This window comes from Belonocnema kinseyi, chromosome 7 (assembly GCF_010883055.1).
Source record: "Belonocnema kinseyi isolate 2016_QV_RU_SX_M_011 chromosome 7, B_treatae_v1, whole genome shotgun sequence".
Taxonomy (NCBI): Eukaryota; Metazoa; Arthropoda; class Insecta; order Hymenoptera; family Cynipidae; genus Belonocnema; species Belonocnema kinseyi.
This window is the reverse complement of record NC_046663.1, coordinates 8,678,434-8,699,925: the sequence shown is the minus strand read 5'-3', so window position 1 is coordinate 8,699,925 and position 21,492 is coordinate 8,678,434. Positions and strand designations below refer to the sequence as shown.

Here is a 21,492-nt window from a genome sequence, read left to right as displayed (position 1 = left end):
AATAATAATAATAATAGCGATCAATGTTCATCCAAAAATGTAAAAGTTATATTTTCAGTAAAATAATTAATTTATATTTTTCTTAAATTGCAACAAAATTGTTAAATTCTCAAGAATATATTTAAATATTCAACCGAAATAATTATTTCTTAGGCAAGGAGTTCAAGTTTCCACTAAATAGTCGAATTTTTATACAAAAAATATTATTTTTTGATGAAAATTTTAATAGTGAAATTGATAATGATAATAATAATAATAATAATAATAATAACGCTGAATATTCAGCAAAAAAATTTATAGGTTACATTTTTCATTAAAAATAAAATTTTTTATTAAAAACAAATTAATTTTCTACAATACGGTTAAATGTTCAAGAAAAAAGTTAAATCCTTGACCAATGCAATGCTATTTTAACAAATTAGTTAATCTTTGAATGAATGAGTCAAATTTCCAACAACAAAATATGAATTCACAAGAGAAAAATTCAATAGTTCAATTTTCAACTGAAAATGACAGATTTCAATAAAAAAATAGAATCGTTCGAATTCCGGTTAAAAATGTTAATTAAAAAAAACAATACACATTTTTCACAAAATAATTTAATCTGAAATCAATAAAATGCATTTTTAATAAACTAGGTCAAATTTTAAGGAAGTAGTTGAATTTTTAACCGAAGCATATAAATAATAAATGAAAAATTGAATAGTATAATTTATAATAATAATAATAATAATAATAATAATATGGATCAATATGTAGCCAAAAATGGATCATTTAAAGTTTCAGTTAAAAAGATTAATTTATATTAAAGAAGAATGCACTTTCGACAAAATAGAAATCTTTAAGCAACAAAATGAATTTTTAACGAACTAGTTCAACTTTGAACGGAAGAGTTGAGTATCAACAACAAAACATTTTGCAATGAAAAATTGAAAAGTTAAATTTTTACTAACAATAACGATAAATATTTAGCTAAAAATGATTGCGATCCATTTTAAGTTAAAGAAGAAAAAAATTCATTTTCAACAAAATAATTTAATCTTTAACCAACAAAATCAATTTTGAGTGAACTGGGTTAATTCTTAACGAAGAAGTTACATTTTTAACAAAAAATATAAATCCTCAATGAAAAATTGAATAGTGCAATTTGTAATAATAATAAAGATCAATATTCTCAAAAAAAAGGATTAGTCAAATTTTTAGTTAAAAAAATGAATTTGCATGAAAAACATAAAACAGAATGGTTAAATTATCTACAAAAAAGTAAAATATTTAACCACTAAAATTTTTTCTTAACAAAGTATTTCAACTTTAAACGGACGAGTTGAATTGTAGCAACAAAATATTTCCTAAAAAAAAGTTAAATTCAGTTTAAAAAAAATTATTTTCTAACTCCAAAAACATTAATTCTCAACAAAATAATTTAATTTTAAACCAATAGAATAATTCATTTAATAAATTAAGTTGAATTTCAACGAAGTGGTTGAATTTTTAAACCAAGAATGTAAATTCTGAATAAAAAATTGAATGGTTCGATTTATGATAATAATAATAACCCTAAATTTCTAGTTAAAAATGGATTCATCCATTTTTAACTATTTTTATTCAAAACTTAAAATTCGTCGATAAGAAAATGAATTTATATTTAAGAAGAATGCATTTTAAACAAAATGGTTAAATGTTCAACGAACTATTTAAATCTCTAATCAATAAAATGAATTTAACGGAAGAGTTGAATATTAACCACAACAGATTTTGCAATTTAAAATGTAATAGTAAAATTTATAATAACAATAACAATCAATACCCAGCCCAAAATAAAGGAGATAAATTTTTAGTTAAAAAAAAAATTTAACTAAAAAAATTCATTTTCAACAAAATAATTTAATCTTTAGGCAATAAAATTAATTTTTAAGAAAGTAGGTCAATTTTTAACGAAAAAGTTGTATTTTTGACAAAAAAATATAAATCTGAATGAAAAACTAAATAGTTGAATTTGTAATAATAGTAACGATCAATATGCATCCAACAATGGATTAGTTACATTTTTCGTTAAAAAATTAATTTATATAAAAAAAATTAAATTTTCAACAAAAAAGTGAAATGTGCAACAACATAGTTAAATATTCAACCAACGAAATCAATTATTAACAAAATAGTTCAATTTTGACCGTTACAATTTATTCTTTGACCAATAAAATGAATTTTCAACAAAGTAGGTCAAATTTTAACGCAGTAGTTGAGAAGAATGTAAATTCTAAATGAAAAATTGAATTGTTTAATTTATAATAATATTTATAATATATAATAAATTATTATAATAATTCAGTTAAAATAGCCTAGTCAAATTTTCAGATAACAAAATAAATTTACATTTAAGACGAATGCATTTTGAACGAAATGGTTAAACGTTCAACGAAATATGTAAATATTCAAACAATAAAATAATTTTTAACAAATTAGTTCTACTTTGAACGGAAGAGTTGAATGTGATCTACAAAAAAACTTTGTTATGAAAAATTTAATACTTAAATTTATAATAACAATAACTATCAAAATTAATAGAAAACTGAATAAGATAAATTTTCAGTCAAAAAAAAATTAACTAAAAAAATCATTTTCAATAAAATAATTTAATCTTTAAGCAATAAAATGAATTTATAACAAAGTAAGTCAATTTTTAACGAAAAAGTTACACTTTCAACAAAAATATATAAATACTTAATAAAAAATTAAATAGTTGAATTTACGATAATAGTGCCAATCAATATTCAACCAATACAATTAATTTTTAACAAAGTAGTTCAAATTTGACCGGAAGAGTTGAATTTTAACAACAAAAAATTTTCTGATGCAAAATTTAATAGTTAATTTCTGCTGACAAAGTAGGTCAAATTTGTACGAAGTATTTGAATCTTTAACAAAAAAATATAAATTTGCAATGTAAAATTGAATAGTTGAATTTGTAATAATAATAAAGATCAATATTCAGCCAAAAATGGATTAGTTAAGTTTTCAGTAAAAAAAATTAATTTATTTTTATCTGAATGGTTAAATTTTCGACAAAATAGTTCAATATTCGACCACTGAAATACTATCTAGTAGGAGTTCAACTTTGAACTAAGGAGTTGAATTTCCAACCACAAAACAAAAATTCTCAAAGAATAATTGAACAGTTCAATTTTCAACTAAAATGCTTAATTTTTAACTTAAAATAGAATTTCCCAAATTAAATTTCAATTTCCAGTTTAAAAAATTATTTTTCAAATAAAAATGTAACTGAAATAGAATGTTTAAGTAATCAGTTCAATCTTCAACCAAATAGTAGAATTATTAACTAAAAATGATAAATTTGAAACCAAAATTTTAACAGTAGACTTACTTTAAACGGAAAATAGATTTTCTTATTGGTTTCTATTGATTTAGTTCCAATTAAGCGAAAAAAGACAAGTCTCTACATTTGTTAATCCCCCCCCCCCCCCAGTGTGACCTAGATCTTGAACTAAATTTAACAAAAAAACTAATAAAAATGGCATTATCTATGCATAACTTCTCGAAGTTTTTTTTATCACTAATAATCCAATTTCTTTCTCGATTGCGCATGAGATGATTGCTTGTGGGGCACTGAAGGTGACTATATTTATTATCAATGCCACATTCTCCGCGGTGGTTAATATAAATTATCTGGAAGATCGATTTCATCTAAACATGATTATAATTGCATATTTGAAAACTCCTAATTCGAAACATTTCCCTCTTCGTCAATGAGTCTAAAGTTTATTTCATTACATATTTTCTTTTAAGATTGAAGGTCACTGTCAAGTGGAACTTCTCTGAATCACTACAACCTCTATAAAAATTGAAAGAAAAAATAAATAAAATTTCCAAAAGCTTTAAAACTATTTTAGATTTTACAAAAAAAAATTTTTCAAAATCAGGTCGGACTTATCAATGTGTTCGCGCCGATGGCCCACCGGGGTAGAAAATGTAGGCGACCGTGGAAATTCGGTCACGATAGCGAGTTTCATCTCTGCGACATACTTTCAAAAATCCTCAGAAAAAAAACCCTTAGAAAATCCCTTGTAAAATAATAATTATGTTTGTTTTAAAATCGAGGAGAGAATCAGTGAGGAGATTATTGATTGGCCATGAGAATTGTTTATCGATTCACAGTTCTCAGTGGGAATTGCGCTCTCTGACAAAATGGGGGAGTGAGCCCTTCAGTTTCCCTTTTCCTAAACCCCAGAAGTTTGACAAAAGCTGAACTTGCTTATAATAATTTGTACCTCCAGCGAAGAAATTCCAGGAAAGACACCTAAGCAGCTCTACGTCGGACACTTCGGTTCACAGTAATCCCGCAAGAAGGAATCTTAAATTGTTAATAATTAAGGGGGGTTGGCGGGGTTTTATTCACGACAATGAGGAGACTGAACTGGCCTCGGAAAATGCCTCGCGCCACTGTAGTCGGAGCTATAGCTATAGCTAAAATATCGACCATTTCGAAGACCCCCGCCCGTAACAAACCTAGCCGCTGACGCATGCGCAGACGCAACCAAACTCGCATCAATATATGCTAAGAAGCCTGGCGCACTCGGAACAGCTTTTACTACTTGTTGATCCAAACTGGATGCACGGATGCACGGTCGGCTGAGAGCGGTCTGGTGACACTCAAATTCTATGGGACGGAAATGTTGACGGCCGTCGAGTGGCGGAGCTGGCTGTACCTTTAGCCTAGAGTTCACAACTAGGGTAAAGTTCTCTGGTAGATATCCTCTAGGCAGTTCTGCCACAACTTCCAACTGGTTTGATTGGCTACGATTAAACCGGAACCAGAAGTGATGAACAGCGCGCGATTTTTAAACCAAATTTTACAATAAATTTACAATTTCGAAGAATAAAATGAGGAAGAAGATAACATAAAATATAAGCATATAAAAACTGTATGAAATATATGAAAATACAAATATTGAGAAAAAACAACTATTTTATTGTGTGTTTAAAACTTAGATTTGTTAGTTCAATTGATGTTCCATTTTTAGTTCAAAATTTATCTTTTTTAGCAGAACATTCTTTGGTTCAAATCATTGTTTTTGGTAGAAAATAATCTTCTTGGTCACAATATTTTGTTCAAAACTTGTTCTTTGTTTAATTGAACTTTTTTTTTATGCAAATTTAATTATTCGACATTTGGTTGACAAGATACCTTTTGTAGTCGAAAATGCAATTGTTTAGTTGAAAATTGATGCGTTTTGTCCCAAAGTTAATTTTCTGGTAAAAGATTAATGTTCGTAGTTGAAAATTCATTTTCTTGGGCGAAATATTCATCTTTTTTATTAAAAATTTATGTTTCTGGTTAAAAATGAATTTATTTTGTTAAAAATTTGTCTTGTTTGTTTGAAACCTTTTTTTAGCGGAATTTTTAACTATTCTATGTTTGATTTAATATATGGATTTGAAAAATTCAACTATTTTGTTAAAAATTTAAATATATATTTGGTTAAAAATGCGTCTTTTTTGTAAAATATTAATATTCTTGTTTAAAAATGTATTTCTTTGGTTGAAAATTTGGTAAAATTTACAAGTTTTATTTTCATGTAAAAAAAGATAAATTTTCAGCCAAAAGTTGATTAGTTAAATTGTAAGTTAAAAAAAATGTAATTAAAAGAAGTTGATTTTGAACATAATGTTTAAATCTTTAACTTAATAGCAAATTGAATAGTTAAATTTATTATAATAATAATAATAGCGATCAATGCTCATACAAAAATGTATAAGTTATATTTTCAGTAAAATAATTAGTTTATATTTTTCTTAAGTTGCAACAAAATTGTTAAATTCTCAAGAATATATTTAAATATTCAACCGAAATAATTATTTCTTAGGCAAGGAGTTCACCACTAAATAGTCGAATTTTCATACAAAAAATTTTTTTGTTTTGTTAAAAACTGAAGAATTTTGTTGCAAATTCTTCGTTTGGTTTGGTTAAAAATAATTCGATAACTAAGAATTAACATCTTCACTTTTTGGTTAAAAATTAATATTTTTTAGTTGAAAATTCAACTATTTGAATAAAAATCCATGTATTTTGTAGAAAATTAATTTTTGTGGTTGAAAATTTTTTGGTAATCATTTAATGTTTTTACTCTATTACATTTTTGGTTAAAAACTTATATTTTTCAGTTAAAAGTTTAAACTATTCGATTCCAAATTAATGTATTTTGACAAAAGTTAATTTTGTTGCTGAAAATTGATGTTCGTAGTTGAAAATTCATCCTTTTGGTTGAAAATTCGTCTTTTTCTGGTAAAAAATTAATCCTTTTGGCTGAAAATTCATCTTTTTGTTTATAAATTCAACTTTTTAGTCCATAATTCAATATTTTAGTTAAAAATTCATGTATTTTGTAGAAAAATAATGTTAGCGATGCAAAATTCATCCTTTTAGTTGAAAATTCGTCTTTTATGGTATAATATTAATATCCTTAGTCTATTCGTTTTTTGGTTCAAAAATTATACTGTTTAGTTAAACATTTGATCGAAAAAAAACGATTGGTTTCAAAATTAATGTATTTGTTCAAAACTTAATTTTTGGTAGAAAATCAATCAAGGTGGTTGAAAAATCATCTTTTTGTATGAAAATTGGTCTTTTTCGGTAGAAAATTAATCTTTTTGATTGGAAATTCTTCTTTATAGTGAGAAATTTAACTATTTGGTTAAAAATTCATTTTTCGGGGGAAAATTCATAATTTTTGTTGAAAATTAATCTTTTTCGTTAAGAATTTATATATTTTATTCAATATTTAACTCTTTTCTAGAAAATCAATCTCTTTGATTGTAATTACACCTTTTTTGTTGTAATTTGAACTATTAAGTTAAAAATTCAGTTTTTGGGGTAGAGATTTATAATTTTCATTGAAACTTTGTTTTTTAGAGTATAAAATTTATCTTTCTGGTTGCAAATTCATTCATTTTGTTAAAGATTTGGCTTTTTTGGTAAAAAGTTGATCTTTTTGGTCAGAAGCTCAACCAATTTGTTGAAGATTAATTTTTGTGTAGACAAAATTCATATTTTTCGTTAAAAATCATCTTGTTGTTCAAAATTTCATCTTTTTAGCTGATAAATAATATATTGGGTTAAAAATTCATTTTTTTTGTTTGAAGATTGAGTAGAATTTTTGTTGTTGTTGAATAATCGTCCTTTTTACGTAGTAAAAAAATATTGTTCTTGGTTGAAAACTCACCTATTTGGTTCAAAGAAATTTTTTGTTAAAGATTCACCATTTTAATTGTGACACGATTTATAAGTGTATTGTCATTTTAACGTGAACGTGTGTCAAAGTTTGGCGCCCTTTATGAGGACTTCTAGTTCCGGACTAATCGCGATGCGCAGTGACAAGTCTGTGTGAGCTTGTGTGAGTCGTGTCTAGACTCTACCTAGAGGATATCTGACCTAGAGTTGGGTCGCAGTAATATTCCCCGTAATTTCAGCAGGAAAATCACCGTCATTACCGGTAACGTTTCTTTCGTTACCGCCCACATTGCGACGCCATCTGTATTATAAAGTAAAAATGAATGTGAATTTCAAAAGGAGATAGTTTTATTGCAAAATCTCCTTGATTTTTTTCGCTCCGTGCATGTGATAACTATTAAAAATGAAAACAGAAAGGAAAGAGTTTGGAAATTTTAGAAACTACTGCACAAGTTGGACATCGCAAAGGCAGTAAAAATGCCAACAAAGAAAATATAGAGCTCCCAAGTATGTTGGCAGCGCTATCAGACGGCGAGAAATTTGAACGGTGAGGTGAGTTGTTGTGCCGCGTAGTGCAGTGAGCATGGATAAAAGTTTAAATATTGTAGGGGTTTCAGTCCAAAAAACCGGGTCAAAAGGAATTTGTTGTGTAGTAGGTTTATAAAAAATAAATGAAAAAAAGAGAATTTGTTTATAAAAATCTTTGTAAAACTGAAAAATATATATAATTCAAAGTAAACAGAAAATTGTATTTGCATGTTATGTATCTAAAAAAGAGTTAGCACGTAGAATTATTTAAACTTTTAAAGCGTTTATCTTTAGTAATATTATTTCAATATTATTGAATTAACAAAGTTTTTATTTCTGTACGTTATTTTATTTAATATTATAGAAAAAATGGACAGCTCTGAATTCCAACTAAAACTTCCAGGATTTTTAGTGCTTACTTCGTTGGTGGAGAAAACTCTAAAGATCCTAGAAAAGAGGCCTACAACTCAAAGATATTTCCTAAAATTTATAAAAGAAAAACTTCTCTAAACCCTTCAGCAAGAAAAGGCAGGTTGCAAGCTAGAAATGAGAAGAGAAATTTTAAAGAATTGCAAGATGATGTCAATAAGTATAAGAGTTTATATACAGCATTTAATTGTATCCACATCAATTATGCAAAAATAAGTATCACAATTTATACAAATGTAAAAAAAAAAGAAATTCCATCATCGTAATAATTATTTATTTTTAAAATTTATGTAATTATTTGTCGTACGTCCAATATAAAAGTATACTTTCTAAATATAAATCAGTTAAAAACTTACTGATTGAATTAGTAGTTAGGCATTTCGCTGAATAATCAGTGATTTCGGGCTTATTCACTAATCATTCCAGTAACAACAGAGTAAATCATGTAAAGCATAACCTCTAAATTTTTAAATTAAGCGTTGTTGTTACACTTTTACTCCAGTAGCAAGAAGAATTCCTTAAGACCATGTGATGAGTGTAACAGCTGATCAAGACAGCTCTAAGATCAATATTTTTTTAACCCATATTGAAAAATAAAAGTTTAAATAACGCGGAAATTTTTTTCGGGAAATGTTAATAAATATTAAAGGATTGTTTGTGGCCTTGCAAAGAGTTGGAGGAAGAAAAAAGCTTATGTATGCAAATAATAATAATTATCGACGGACACATTTAGGTTTTACAGCAGAAGTTTGACTTTTAACTTTCTCTGACGGTAATCATGCAATCTGTTTTACACAGAGACCCCTAGAAGTTTGAAGTTGTCTAATCGCTGCGCTAGTGCTGCTTTGACACAGCTGATACCAGACTGATACGTATGTCAGACCAAAAATGTTTATTTGCATTTCAAGTGCAAACATTAGTTTCTGCATTATTGGTGCATTATTTTCGTGAGCGATTTTTATTGTTTTGTCCCACTTTGACAAATATAAACCTCATAACTAGTCCATTGACAACATTGAAAATGGCTTGCAGGGTTTGACGACAGCTCGGTCGGTATCTCTCCAAAATAGAAATTAAAAAAAAACTTTTCACTATTCTAATTATTTAGGACCAGAGACAAATTCTTGCATGCCTTCTATTTATTGTGCCAAATTTTTAACACGACATCTCATTCCGTGTGGACATAAGTTCGGAAAGAAAAATCAAATACCAGGTTTGGTCACGTGACCCTCTCGTCACATGGCCTTAATGAAATACATTTTATAATTTTCAGCCTGTGAGCCTGTAGCGTGAATATAATTTAACTCGTGTAGAAAGTACTTAACGGGTTTGTACATGGCAGTCCAATCTTGAAATTAAAGTAATATGTGAAGTTGTTTATCTATTAAAAGCATCGGAACTTTTCACCTTTTTTAATATTTGATCATATCTGTGGGTTTTAAGTTTTTACTATGATTCTTTGATTGAATGTACTAAAATACTACTTTATTATGATTGCTAAGTTGACATGATGCAGTGCTACCAACTCTCAAAAGTGGTTATTTCACTGAATCAATAAGTAACCTTTCACTGATTGTCAGGGAACCACTTCTAGCTATTTGAATGAGTGAAATTTAACAGACAATCACTGAAATTTAACTGATTCAGATTTAGAGAGTAGGAATCGGCATCGAAATCGGCATTCAAACCGATGATTGTGAAGCTTCTGAATGCGAAAACATGCCAGTATTTTTATTTTGCAGCCTGAAAGAATCAGCACAAAAGACTGCAGCACAAACCTGCATTCCTACAAACAATCCGAAGAATAAGGTGGTTCCAAAATTTTTTTTATTGTTATCTGCTAAAAAAGAAGATAAAGGGACTGAAACTTCGAGTCCGACGGCCTCTACACACAGAAAAACGCTGGTGTTAAATTTGTTGCAGCTCAAATTTCATTGGGCTCCCAATGATCATTTGAGAGAGTTTTCAAGTCTCAAATGTATTCCTCTGAACGTAGGTGCTCATGTGGGCATCCAGGGGAAAGTATCATTTGGAGACTGAATTTTGGCTCATGCAGAGTTGTGGAGTTCTGAACCGCGCTGTCAGCCACCTGAATACCTGCCAAAGCTACTATTCGCTTTTGCGATATTAGCTTAAATAGTTGTTAATAAGGAAACCAATCGAAACAATATTTACCTAATTTTCAAATTTCTTTCATTTAATAGGGCGTACCAGTCACTTAGAATAAAATTATAACTTCCTAATGCAACTTCCAAAAGTTAGGTTAGTCATGCCCGTCGACATTTAAACTAAAGCCGGGATGTATAGAAAGAGTCATGACCGTCTGCATATACAATAAGACATTTTCACTCCAATCACTAGCTCACTTCACTTCGTTGAATGCTGAGGGGATAACAATTGACCAAATTCATGGAAATCGGTTAATTTTTGCTCTATTTTTCTAATATCCTCGTAGAAAGTAATTTTTCTGTATAAGTGCAATTGAAAATAGATTTTCTTTTTTAGGGACTATTTAATGCAATAATAAAATGATAATAATTTCCATTCATGCGTGCGTTAGGGCTGAGCGCTGGTTGTCTACCCTTTGAAGCGCGATTCAAAATTACATTGAAAAACAATTCTTGTAATTTAAATAAATAATTATTAAAATATACACAAAAATATATACAAATTCTGTAACTTTTGATTTCAGATAAGAAAAAAATTATAACACATATATTTGATGAATAACAGTTTCTTTTCATTGAATTTGAAAGACTAATATTTCTCAAAATATTTGTTAATAGATACATTTTCTTAAATACCATATGATATTCCAGCAGCTTGATATATAGAAGCTAATTGCAGAATATAATAATAATAATATTTGAATCATTTTAAAACAAAATTTCAGATTGTTCTTTTTAATTGAGAAGAGACAAAACGACGCTTGAAGTAAAAAAAAGAAAGCATAACTACAATGCAGTCGTGAAAATTTATGTATTTATAGGTTATATAATTATATGAATTCCCAGATAAATACATACAAAATATTAAAAACTTATAAATAATTATTTTCAATTACTGTTCCAAGAAATTTCTTTTTAAATTAAATGTTTTGTAAAATATAATTTGGTCTTTGGAATTCACTGAAAATAAACTGTTATTAATATAATATATGTGTTGTATTTTTTGCCTGAAATCAAAGTTACACAATTTGTATATATCCTTGTGTATATTTTAATAATTATTTACTCAAGTTACAAGAATTGTTTTTTTTTAATGTAATTTTGAATCGCGCGCCAAGTGCGGCCAATGAGCGGGAAATCCTAACGCAAGCGCAGTAGCTCAGGGTGCCAAGATTGGCATCATTGGTCCACAGTATAAACCCCAAAAATAAATCAAATCAGCCGGTAGGAAAAAGTTGGAATATGAAAGCCTCAATTAGGTATTTTCACTTCAACCATCAGCTAATTTCACTTTGTTAAAAGCTGAGGGGGAAAAAGGGATCAAATGCATGGAGCAAAACTTTATTTCTTTAGTATATTTTTTTAATTAATCAGCATTATTATTGTTTTATTATTTCATTAAATAGAAATTAAAAAATTAGATATCTAAAATACCTTTACACTTCCGCAGAAAATCTAGTGAAAATTTGTTCGAACGAACAGGCATCAATTTCGATGCAGACGGTCACGACTTAGTTTGTACATCGCAGCTTTGGTGGTTTGAATGTCATATAGTAGGTTTGAACTAACCTAACATTTGGATATTACATCACGCCAAATACTATTTTTATTCCAAGACTATTTAGTCGCTGGTAAATGGGAGGGAATAAAAAGTTAGGTAATTATTATTATTATAACTCACCTGCTTATTTACATCTGTTTCACTTAAATAACGACCGACAAAATGATCTTGACAGGTGACTTACAGTTTGTAGGCGACACTTGACGTTGCACTGGATGAGAGAAAACAGTGTCTAAATGATGCTTTTCCCCTAGATTCTCCGAATGAACCTGTGTGGCTCAAATTTGTTGCAACTTATTGAACACCGATTTCGGTGTACATTGGAGGATCGGCGATTTTCTGTGCATGTTTTTACCAAGTTTAGAAATTTCATTGACAAAAACGAAAACTTGGATATTTGGCCATCGAAAGAGGCTATTAAAGAAAGCATGCCCGATTCTTTTAGAGATTATCCTAATTGCCGAGCAACTATAAATTGTACCGAGTTGCGATGTTTTCTTACAAAGGCGGTTTCACAGTCAAGTTTCTGATTGCCATAAGTGCATGTGGATTTATCACATTTGTGTCCAAATGTTATGGTGGAAAATCGACTGACGGTTATATTACTAATGATAGTGGATTTCTGGAGTTGCTTGATCCTGGAGATGAAGTCTTAGCCGACAAGGGATTTCCAAATTTTCAAAATTTTGGAACACGTTTCCCATGATATGTTTTCGCATATGGATAAGATTGTTCGAATGGCTTGCATTCTCGCCAATAATAAGGAACCTCTAATTAGGCAGTAAATTTAACTATTCTATCAACGATTAAAACTCAATTCAATTCGTAAATGGGAAATCAATTATACTTGTAACTAAGAAAACAATGTAAAGAATACCTGATTCATTGTTGAACATCACATGTCAAATTTTTGTGAGAATTCAGTCCTGTTTCAGAGGAGGAAAAAAATATTCAAAATAAAATTTTTCTATTTTTGGTACGACATCACTTAAAAAATCTTCATCTCTCAGTACTTTTAATGAAACAGAATCAACTTCCAAATTGACAAAAACATAACACCTTGAGATACCTATTATGTACATGGATACCTGAATCTGGGTATAGTAAACTTTTTGAGCATTAGATTTCCGGCTTCGTCGAACTACAAGTACGGTACATGAGACTTTTTTCTTCTCTATTGACGATTTTTGCATTCTCGCATGTAGCTGAACATTTTATCTCTAATAATTCGCAGTCTTGATCATTGAAAACAATCCCATCAGGACTGCAGGCTAGAAAAGGTTGATTCAATGAAACAATCAAACCAGTTTCAAAAACTTTCAATCCAGTCAATTGTTTAAAGAAAATTTTAGCACGCTTTTCCATTTTTAGTCCATATAGCATCTTTTTAGTCACAGCGCTTTTATGTTGCTGCTTAAGAAATTGCTCTTCTAAACTTTTTAAAGATGCGGTACATTCATCCGTTCTCTTTTTTATCCGGTGTGCAGTTGAAGAGCATGCAATACGAATAAAGCGTTCTCGAAACCACAGAGCACATTCAGATTGACCTCTTGATAAAAAACAAATATCAAACCATTTTTTCTTTTCAATGCAATTAATAACCAGCGAGTGTCATGATGCTCTTTTTGTAATTTATACTTTGGTCGTAGCTTTCTATTAAGATTTTGGTAAGTACCAGCAGGCAAGACTTCATAACTATAATGAATAGGAAAACAGTGATTATTTTCAAATTTAATAACAATCTAATTGCATCTTTAATCTTGTCTTCTTTTTCTGAAATCATTGCCTGTCTCTTTGTTCTCTCTTCTATGCATTTCATTTCATTTTTGACCACTTTAATCATATTTGATTCTTGTGCTAGATGTTAATCAGTCAAATTTTCGACTTCAGCGATGGTATATGGTTTACAAAGATCTGAAATTTTGTTTTTCGGGGGATATAAATAATCTAGAATACGGCTCTTACTGTACTTCGCTTTAATGTGCCTCTGAATTCACGAAGAGACAGAGAGCGGCGGCATGCTTACAATAGCCCTTTCCACCTTTGCAGACGCAATTCGTATCTAAATCAGATCAGTCGGCGTTTAACTGAAAAAAATTTATGTCATATTATTGCAAAGTGGAAACAAAATTTGTTTAAAACTTTTTGCAATTCCAGTTGAAAATTATTTTCAAAACAAAACAGAAAACCGATTATATTTTCACTGCGATGGGTTATCGAATGCATATTAGCAATTTGGGCATATGACGATGAAAAAAAACCCTATAGGGATTTTTTAAAAATTCAAAAAAATTGGGAGATATTAAAAATTGAAATTTTTTGTCTTTTTTTACTCTTATAACTTTTGTGATTTTATGATATCAAGGTGTATTTTTAAGATTATTCGTAATGAGGTGCAGTTCTGGAATAATATTTTTTTGGAAAAAAAAAATTTCAAAAACTTCTCGGATTTTTCAAAAACAAATTTTCAAACTGAATTTATGAGAAAACCCCTTTTTCTCTTTATATTTTTTATATAGGTCACCATGTCTTTTATAGGCCCTGTAAATTTCAGAATGGGATCTCTGTTAGTTTTCGAGGAATAATTAAGAACGTACGCCGTGGCTTGAAGATCCCAGTGCGAAGTGTACCCAAAAGTTTGATTTCCTTGATATAAAATCTCTAAACGATATTGTCGATTTCAATTTTCACAATACTCGATTCCAAAAATTTGTTATGATAATTTTGTAGGGCTTTCAAAAAGAAATGTTTTTCTTCTTTTGACTTTTTTTCATATCGTGCGTTTTTTGGCATAAATGTAGAAAATCTTATAACTCTGGGAATTTTTTTATCGAGAAAAGTCATTGGGATTAATTATTTGTTCATTTTAATACAATAAGTGACCGTATATAGAATTTTCAAATTCAGAAAAAAGTGGTCTTAAAAATTTTCAAAATGCGCTCCCTTTTTGAATTTTTATCAAAAATGGCTGGTTAACGAACTCGTCCTTTAGCTTAGAACCTTGAAAGAGTGTGCCAAAGATTGATTTAATCCGTTCATTTTTTCGAGAGTTATCATGTTTACGGACGGACAGACAGACAGACGCCATCGTGAAAACCTGATTTTCGGATTCAGGGGGTCTCGAAACGTGGAGATCCGTTGAAAAAGTGTGATGTCAAATTTCCGACAATTCTAATACTTTCTCAATCATAAATGATGAGAATGTAAAAATTATATTCTTTTCTAGAATTGTGGAAGGCATAAAAAGAATAAAAACACTTTCTTAAGATTCCTAGGAAAATTAAAATAACTTTTCATTTTAAAAATTTATTTTAAGAGAATATTTAAAAAGTTTTTCAAAGATTTAAACAAAATTTTCAAAAAATATTCTAGAAGATTTTAGGAAAACTGTCTAAAAATTGCAGGATAATTTTTAATCTTTTTAAAACTCCTAACTATCTCTTAAAATTACTCAAATTCGTAGATTCTTAGATTCGTAGATTCGTAGATCAAATTCGTAAATTCTCAAATGTTTTTCTTTTTTATAAATAATACATCAAAATTTAAAAATTTCACTTACAAATTAAGCATTGTTCAAATACAACAATTAAAATTGTAACTTTCAAAGCTTAAAGGCTCTTCGAAAATTTAACGATTCCAGGTTTTGTATGTCAAAGAATTCAGTTCAAGATTCTTTACTTTTCAATATTTGGATTCAATTCCTGGTCTTAAATAAAAATTCAAATATTGCTAAATATTCAATAATTTATCTTTTATTTAATTAAAATTTTTTAATTGAATGGGTTAAAAATTGAATATTTTACACTGAAAGAATATTTTAAATTTAATGAAATCCTTTTACTGAGAATATATTATTATGAAGTTATTTTTAAGTTGAAAATAGTTTAGAAACTTTCAGTCACACCTTCACATTTATTTAATGACTAAAACTATCAAATTGTAACCGTTTCAATTTTAATGTCGAAACCTGAAAATTCCTCAATTTTGAACTGGTTTAAAATCGTTTTGTTAAGTAGTTTTTGTTCACTTTTTATTATATTACTTAAAATACAGATAAATAAACAAAATGTATTTATTAAATAAAAATGTTTATATATAATATAATATAAATAAATAAATATAATATAATATAAAATGGTTTAAGAAACCATTGCGAAAGTCATTGTGATATAATTTAAATCTTTCTGAAATCTTTTGAAATATATCAAATATTTTCGACATATTGGGTAATATTTGTGAAATTATAAAATTCTTTAAGAAATCATTGAAATCTGTCCGAAAAATTTTTAATCTTTGACAAATCATTGTGACCTTTTTAAAATCTTTGGAAATATTTAAAATACTTAAAAAATGTATTTAGCAATACTTGCAAAATTATTGAAATTTATGAGAAATCCTTGAAGTCTTTGTGAAATCTTTGAGGTATATCCGAAATCTTTACGAAATCTTTTCAATCTTTGTGATATCTTTAAAAAAATCGTTAAATTTTTTTAAAATCTTTTCAAATATTTGGTAATATTTTTTAACATATTAAAATCATGGAAAAATCATTTAAGTCTTTGTGAAGACTTTTAAATCTATCCGAAATCTTTGGGTGAACAGTAAAATCTTTGAGTAATCTTTATAATTTATCTGAAATATTTTAAATATTTAAAAAATCATAAAAATTTTCGTGAATTCTTTAAAAAGCTGTTCGAAACATTTTTGAATAATTCTGAAATATTTGTGAAGTTATTGAAATCCTTGAGAACTGATTAAGATTTTTGTTAAATCTCTCATATATATCCGAAATGTTTCAAATGTTTGTGAAATCAGTAGAAAATCATTGAAATTTTTGTTCAAACTTTAAAATCTATCATAAATCTTTATGAAATATTTTAAATCTATCCGAAATCTTTGTGAAATATTTATATATAATTTCTTTGGTAAAACATTCAAATCTTTATGCAATCTTTAAGAAATGGTTGTGAAATCATTGTGAACCTTTTAAAAATCTTTGCGAAATATTTGATATATTTTTGAAATATTCGGCAATACTTGGAAAATTATTTAAATCTGCGTCAAATCTTTAGAAAATTATTGTAATCTTTTAAATCTATTCGAAATCTTTACGAAACATGTAAAATGTTTTGGTAATTACTGAAATCTTGCGGCCATCTTTGAAATTTTTTGAAATCATCATTATTATGTATTTTATATCTGTATTTATTATTGACTATTTATTGTTTATTTATTGTTTATTTTCAATTTTTACATAGTATAATATTATATTATGTACAGATTGAACCATTCAATATTATTTGTCTATGCCCCTGCCCCTCCAGAAAAAAGCCTTAAAAAAAGCTTGCCTAAAGCAAGCAAGTTGCAAAATCTTGTGCTATATGAGCAAGAAGATGCCAGATAAGAAAAAGAGATAAACAGAACATGCCTATTCAAGAATTAATCTTTCTTTCTCAAATTACTCAAATATTGATAGAACTGGCGGTATTTAAAAACTAATAATGTCTATCTCCTCTTTTACGTTTCTTTATAAAGGAAAAAAATTTTCTCGTCTAAAAAATGTTTTAACCCGAATGAAAACATGAAAAGAAAATTTATTTTCTGGAAAACCCTCTTTTTTTATTCTTTAAAAATTTTTTAAAAGTCTAAACCTTTCTTTAGGCCGGGAGAATTTTTTTCCCAACAAAATTTTTGAGGTGCAAAGTATTATGTTAACATTTTTTTGTATCTGTCGTTGTTTCCAAGATAAATTCAAACTTACAAGATATCCTCACTATCAACGTAAAGGTTCAAAAAAAGTTTGCAAAAAATTTCAAGGTAGCTTTTTTTGAGAAAATAGATTTTTAATTTTTTCAGATAAGTGAAAAGTTGGAGAGGTTTAAAGAAGAGTCGGGTTTTTTGAAAAAACAGAGCACAAAATTCAAATATGCATAACTTTTTAGACAAGTTTTTTTTTTGCCAATCGGAAAAAATACTTATCGCCGAATTTCTTCCCTTACAAAAAATATTTCGTCCACAAGAGAATCTGCGATTTGAAGTGTAGAACTATTGCTTATTTGAAATGGATTCGGTCCGAATATTTAGTCAGTTAAAATTTTAATTACACTTTGATATTAACTAGACGACGATTACTCTGAAGGAAGTGATACTGAGGAAGATAATTTGAGTACCCGTAGTCACAGTTAAATTGAAGACGAAGATCACTCACTGGGCACAAAGTTTTGCGACGTCTTTACGACATCGTTAAGACATCTTTACGACAACTTTACGACAACTTTACGACATCATATGTCAATGTCGTTAAGGCGTCCTTACGATATCGTAAATAAGTCGTATTATCTGACGATGTCTTTACGATATCGTAAAGACACCGAAATGACATGGCCATAGGATGTCGTGAAGTTGTCGTAACAATGTCGTAACTATGACGTAAAGACGTCACCAAATTGTGTGCCCACTGGGCAACGTGATCAAAATCAAATTGAAACAGGAATTGAGAGCGATAAAAGTACTTATATGGAATCACAATCCAAAAGTAAAATTTTAATGTTGAATTTCGTAATTGGCAATATTTTTTGCTGCTTTTAAGGTGCTAAACGGAAAATAAAAAAATTTAAGCATATTTTACAGGGGGTAACATTACAACACGAACTGAGACCGACGAAACCCAGTGGGCACAAAATTTGGCGACGTCTTTGCGACATCGTTACGACATCTTGGCGACAACTTTACGACATCCTATGTCCATATCGTTACAGTGTCTTTAAGATATCGTAAAGATATCGCCAGATCATACGACATATTTACGATATCGTAAAGGCGACTTAACGACATAGACATAGGATGTCGTCAAGTTGTCGTAACGATGTCGTAAAGACGTCGCTAAATTTTGTGCCCGTAGGAAAGTCGCGTTATTGCATCGCATTCAAAAAGTAAAGTTTTTTTATTGAATTTCCTAATTAAATGTATTTTTTTTGGTGCATTGAATATTCTAAAAAGAAAATTCAACAAAATGAAACTTATTTTCTAGGTGAAAACACCAGAGCAGGTACCGAAAATCCGCGCGATCCAATCGCAAATGAAATTAAGAACGAAGAAAATGCTTCTATGGAATCGCCCTCTAAAGGTAAAATTTCAACTTTGAATTTCTTAATTTGCGGGATTTTTTGCTGCATTAAAAATTATTTTAAAAAATGTAACCATAATTCCCAGGGGAAAACATTACTACACAAACTAAGATACACGAAATTCGCCTAATCGCATCCTACTCGAAAGGTAAAATTTATAAATTGAATTTCCTAATTAAAGATATAGTGTTATGCGGCATTGGAATCGGCATTTCAAACGAAAGGCCAACATCACTGCAGCCAATAATAGTCAACACCCAAAGGCCGCTTTATATTTATAATCCAAATACTCGAACTTGGAAGCCATTTCAGGGTTGACTTATTTTCTTGTAAATGAAAAATTTTAGTTTTTGTTTCGACATCTAAATGCTAATCGTTTATTTGAAATTGATAATACTTCAATAAAAAAAATAATATAAAACGTTTTTTTCGTTTTTTTTGCAAACAATAGGATAGAATTTTGATTCATATTATATACCTCCTTAGAATGTTTGCCTGAAATCCCCCTCTTCCCATATCCTTATCTATTAATACAGAAAATTACGCATTTGCCAATATCTTTACAAAATATTTGAAAAATTATAATTTGTCAATTATTTTCAATAATAATTATAATAATAATCATTTTTGTATTCTTTATCATCGTTACGACATCGTTACGACAACTTTACGACATCCTATGTCCATGTCGTTTTGGTGTCTTTGCGATAGCGTAAAGACATCGTCAGGTCATACGACTTATTTACGATATCGTAAAGACACCTTAACGACATTGACATAGGATGTCGTAAAGTTGTCGTAACAATGTCGTAAAGACGTCGCAAAACTTTGTGCCCAATGGGTTGTTGCTATAACGATTCAGCACATTAGGTTATACACCCTTCGAAACGTTGTCTTAAAAAAATGTTTTTCATATCCTTTTATGATACAAACACACACATATTTGCCGTCTAACTTAATATGCAACGTATGAACAATTTAAAGGAACAATGTTGTTGCAAAAAATTATTTGCACATACATTTTTAAGTAAAACTAAGTCCCACTGTTGAGGTTAAGAAACACTCTTAAAGGTGAAAGTTTTCCTACAGGTTATTTAATGTGACATATATATGAATATTACATCAAATAAACATAAAAACAATAAGTAATTCAAATTTAGCCTTCAAATTAAATAAAAAATCGTTACTATTCGTTAACGGAGAATTTCCTCTACTTTACTGGAAATTTTAAGCGTTACCGGCAGTGTCCCCAATCATGGGAACTTTTTAAACTGCGCTTGCGTCGCACCGTCAACCCGATTAGTCACTGCCAGCGCGCTGATTTTGAATTATATAAATATTTCGATTTAATATTTATAATAAATAATTATTGAGAAATGCCCAAATAGAATTGTCCTGATCCTGAAATAAGATTTCGTTTTAAAATTAAATTTTGGTCTATTTCCGACAAATTGTCTTAAAATAAAATCACTAAAATTTCTAAAAATGAATTAAGTATAATTATTTACTGCCCTGATAGATGTTATATCAAACCTTTTTTAATAACTTGAAGAAGACCTAAATTACAATTACTAATTGATTATTGTATAAATATTATAAAATATATAATATTGTATATAAATAATAAAATTATATTTATACTATTGAAACTAATATTCTTTGCTTGAAACTAAAAGCTCTCATTACATTTTTATTATATGTCGAAATATTTAAAATGCTGAATTAAAGAGAAAATCTGTTTTTTCTGAATTTTAATTTTTTTCCATCTGTTACTAAAAAATTCTAATTTAGGATCAAGGCATTACTTTGAATGCATTTTCCAATTATGATTTATCATCAATTTTAAATCTGAATATTTATATCATTCGAAATCAGCGCGTTAACAGTGACCAATCGGGTGGTCGGCGCGACGCAAGCGCAATTTAAACAGTTCAAAAGATTGGGGACACTGAGGGTATGCTAGAGATCTTCTAGGTTAGAGATCCTCTAAGTAGATTTTTGCCACAACTTTCCAGTTTTCATTGACTACGATTAAGGGCATGTGACACAGCTAAACACCTATATTACCGACCACAGTTTTTCAGTTCACTGAATGTTTTTTTGAACCTCAGAACTTTTTTTGTAAATAAAATATCGAGCTGAAACTTGGGAAATGTATTAGAGTATAATAAAGTACGTTTAGGTGCTGCATTTTGGTAAGAACTTCACTGAAAATTATTTCATCTTTTTTCTGAACCTCAACATTTTTTGAACGTTCCAAATTTTTTTATACATAAAATATCGGTCTCAAACTTTGAGAAATGCAGAAGCCGAAAGAAAACTACGTTTAAGAACGAAGCTTAATAATAAAAGATGTAAAAAAATATATTTCAACAATCAATTCCAACGGCATCAGCCGGTAACGTTGTACACGAAAATACGAAGCCTGGCGGC

At 28.7% G+C, this 21,492-nt stretch overlaps 1 protein-coding gene across 1 annotated transcript in view; it reads right to left on the bottom strand.

Annotated features, from left to right (window-relative positions):
- LOC117176093 (ras-related protein Rab-3) overlaps nt 1–4,429 on the bottom strand; it is a 59,419-nt gene extending 54,990 nt beyond the window's left edge. Inside the window, exon 1 of the mRNA XM_033366118.1 lies at nt 4,287–4,429. The gene's annotated coding sequence lies outside the window, so the exon portion shown is untranslated. The remainder of the gene's footprint in view (nt 1–4,286) is intronic.
- Nucleotides 4,430–21,492: the final 17,063 nt, after the last annotated feature.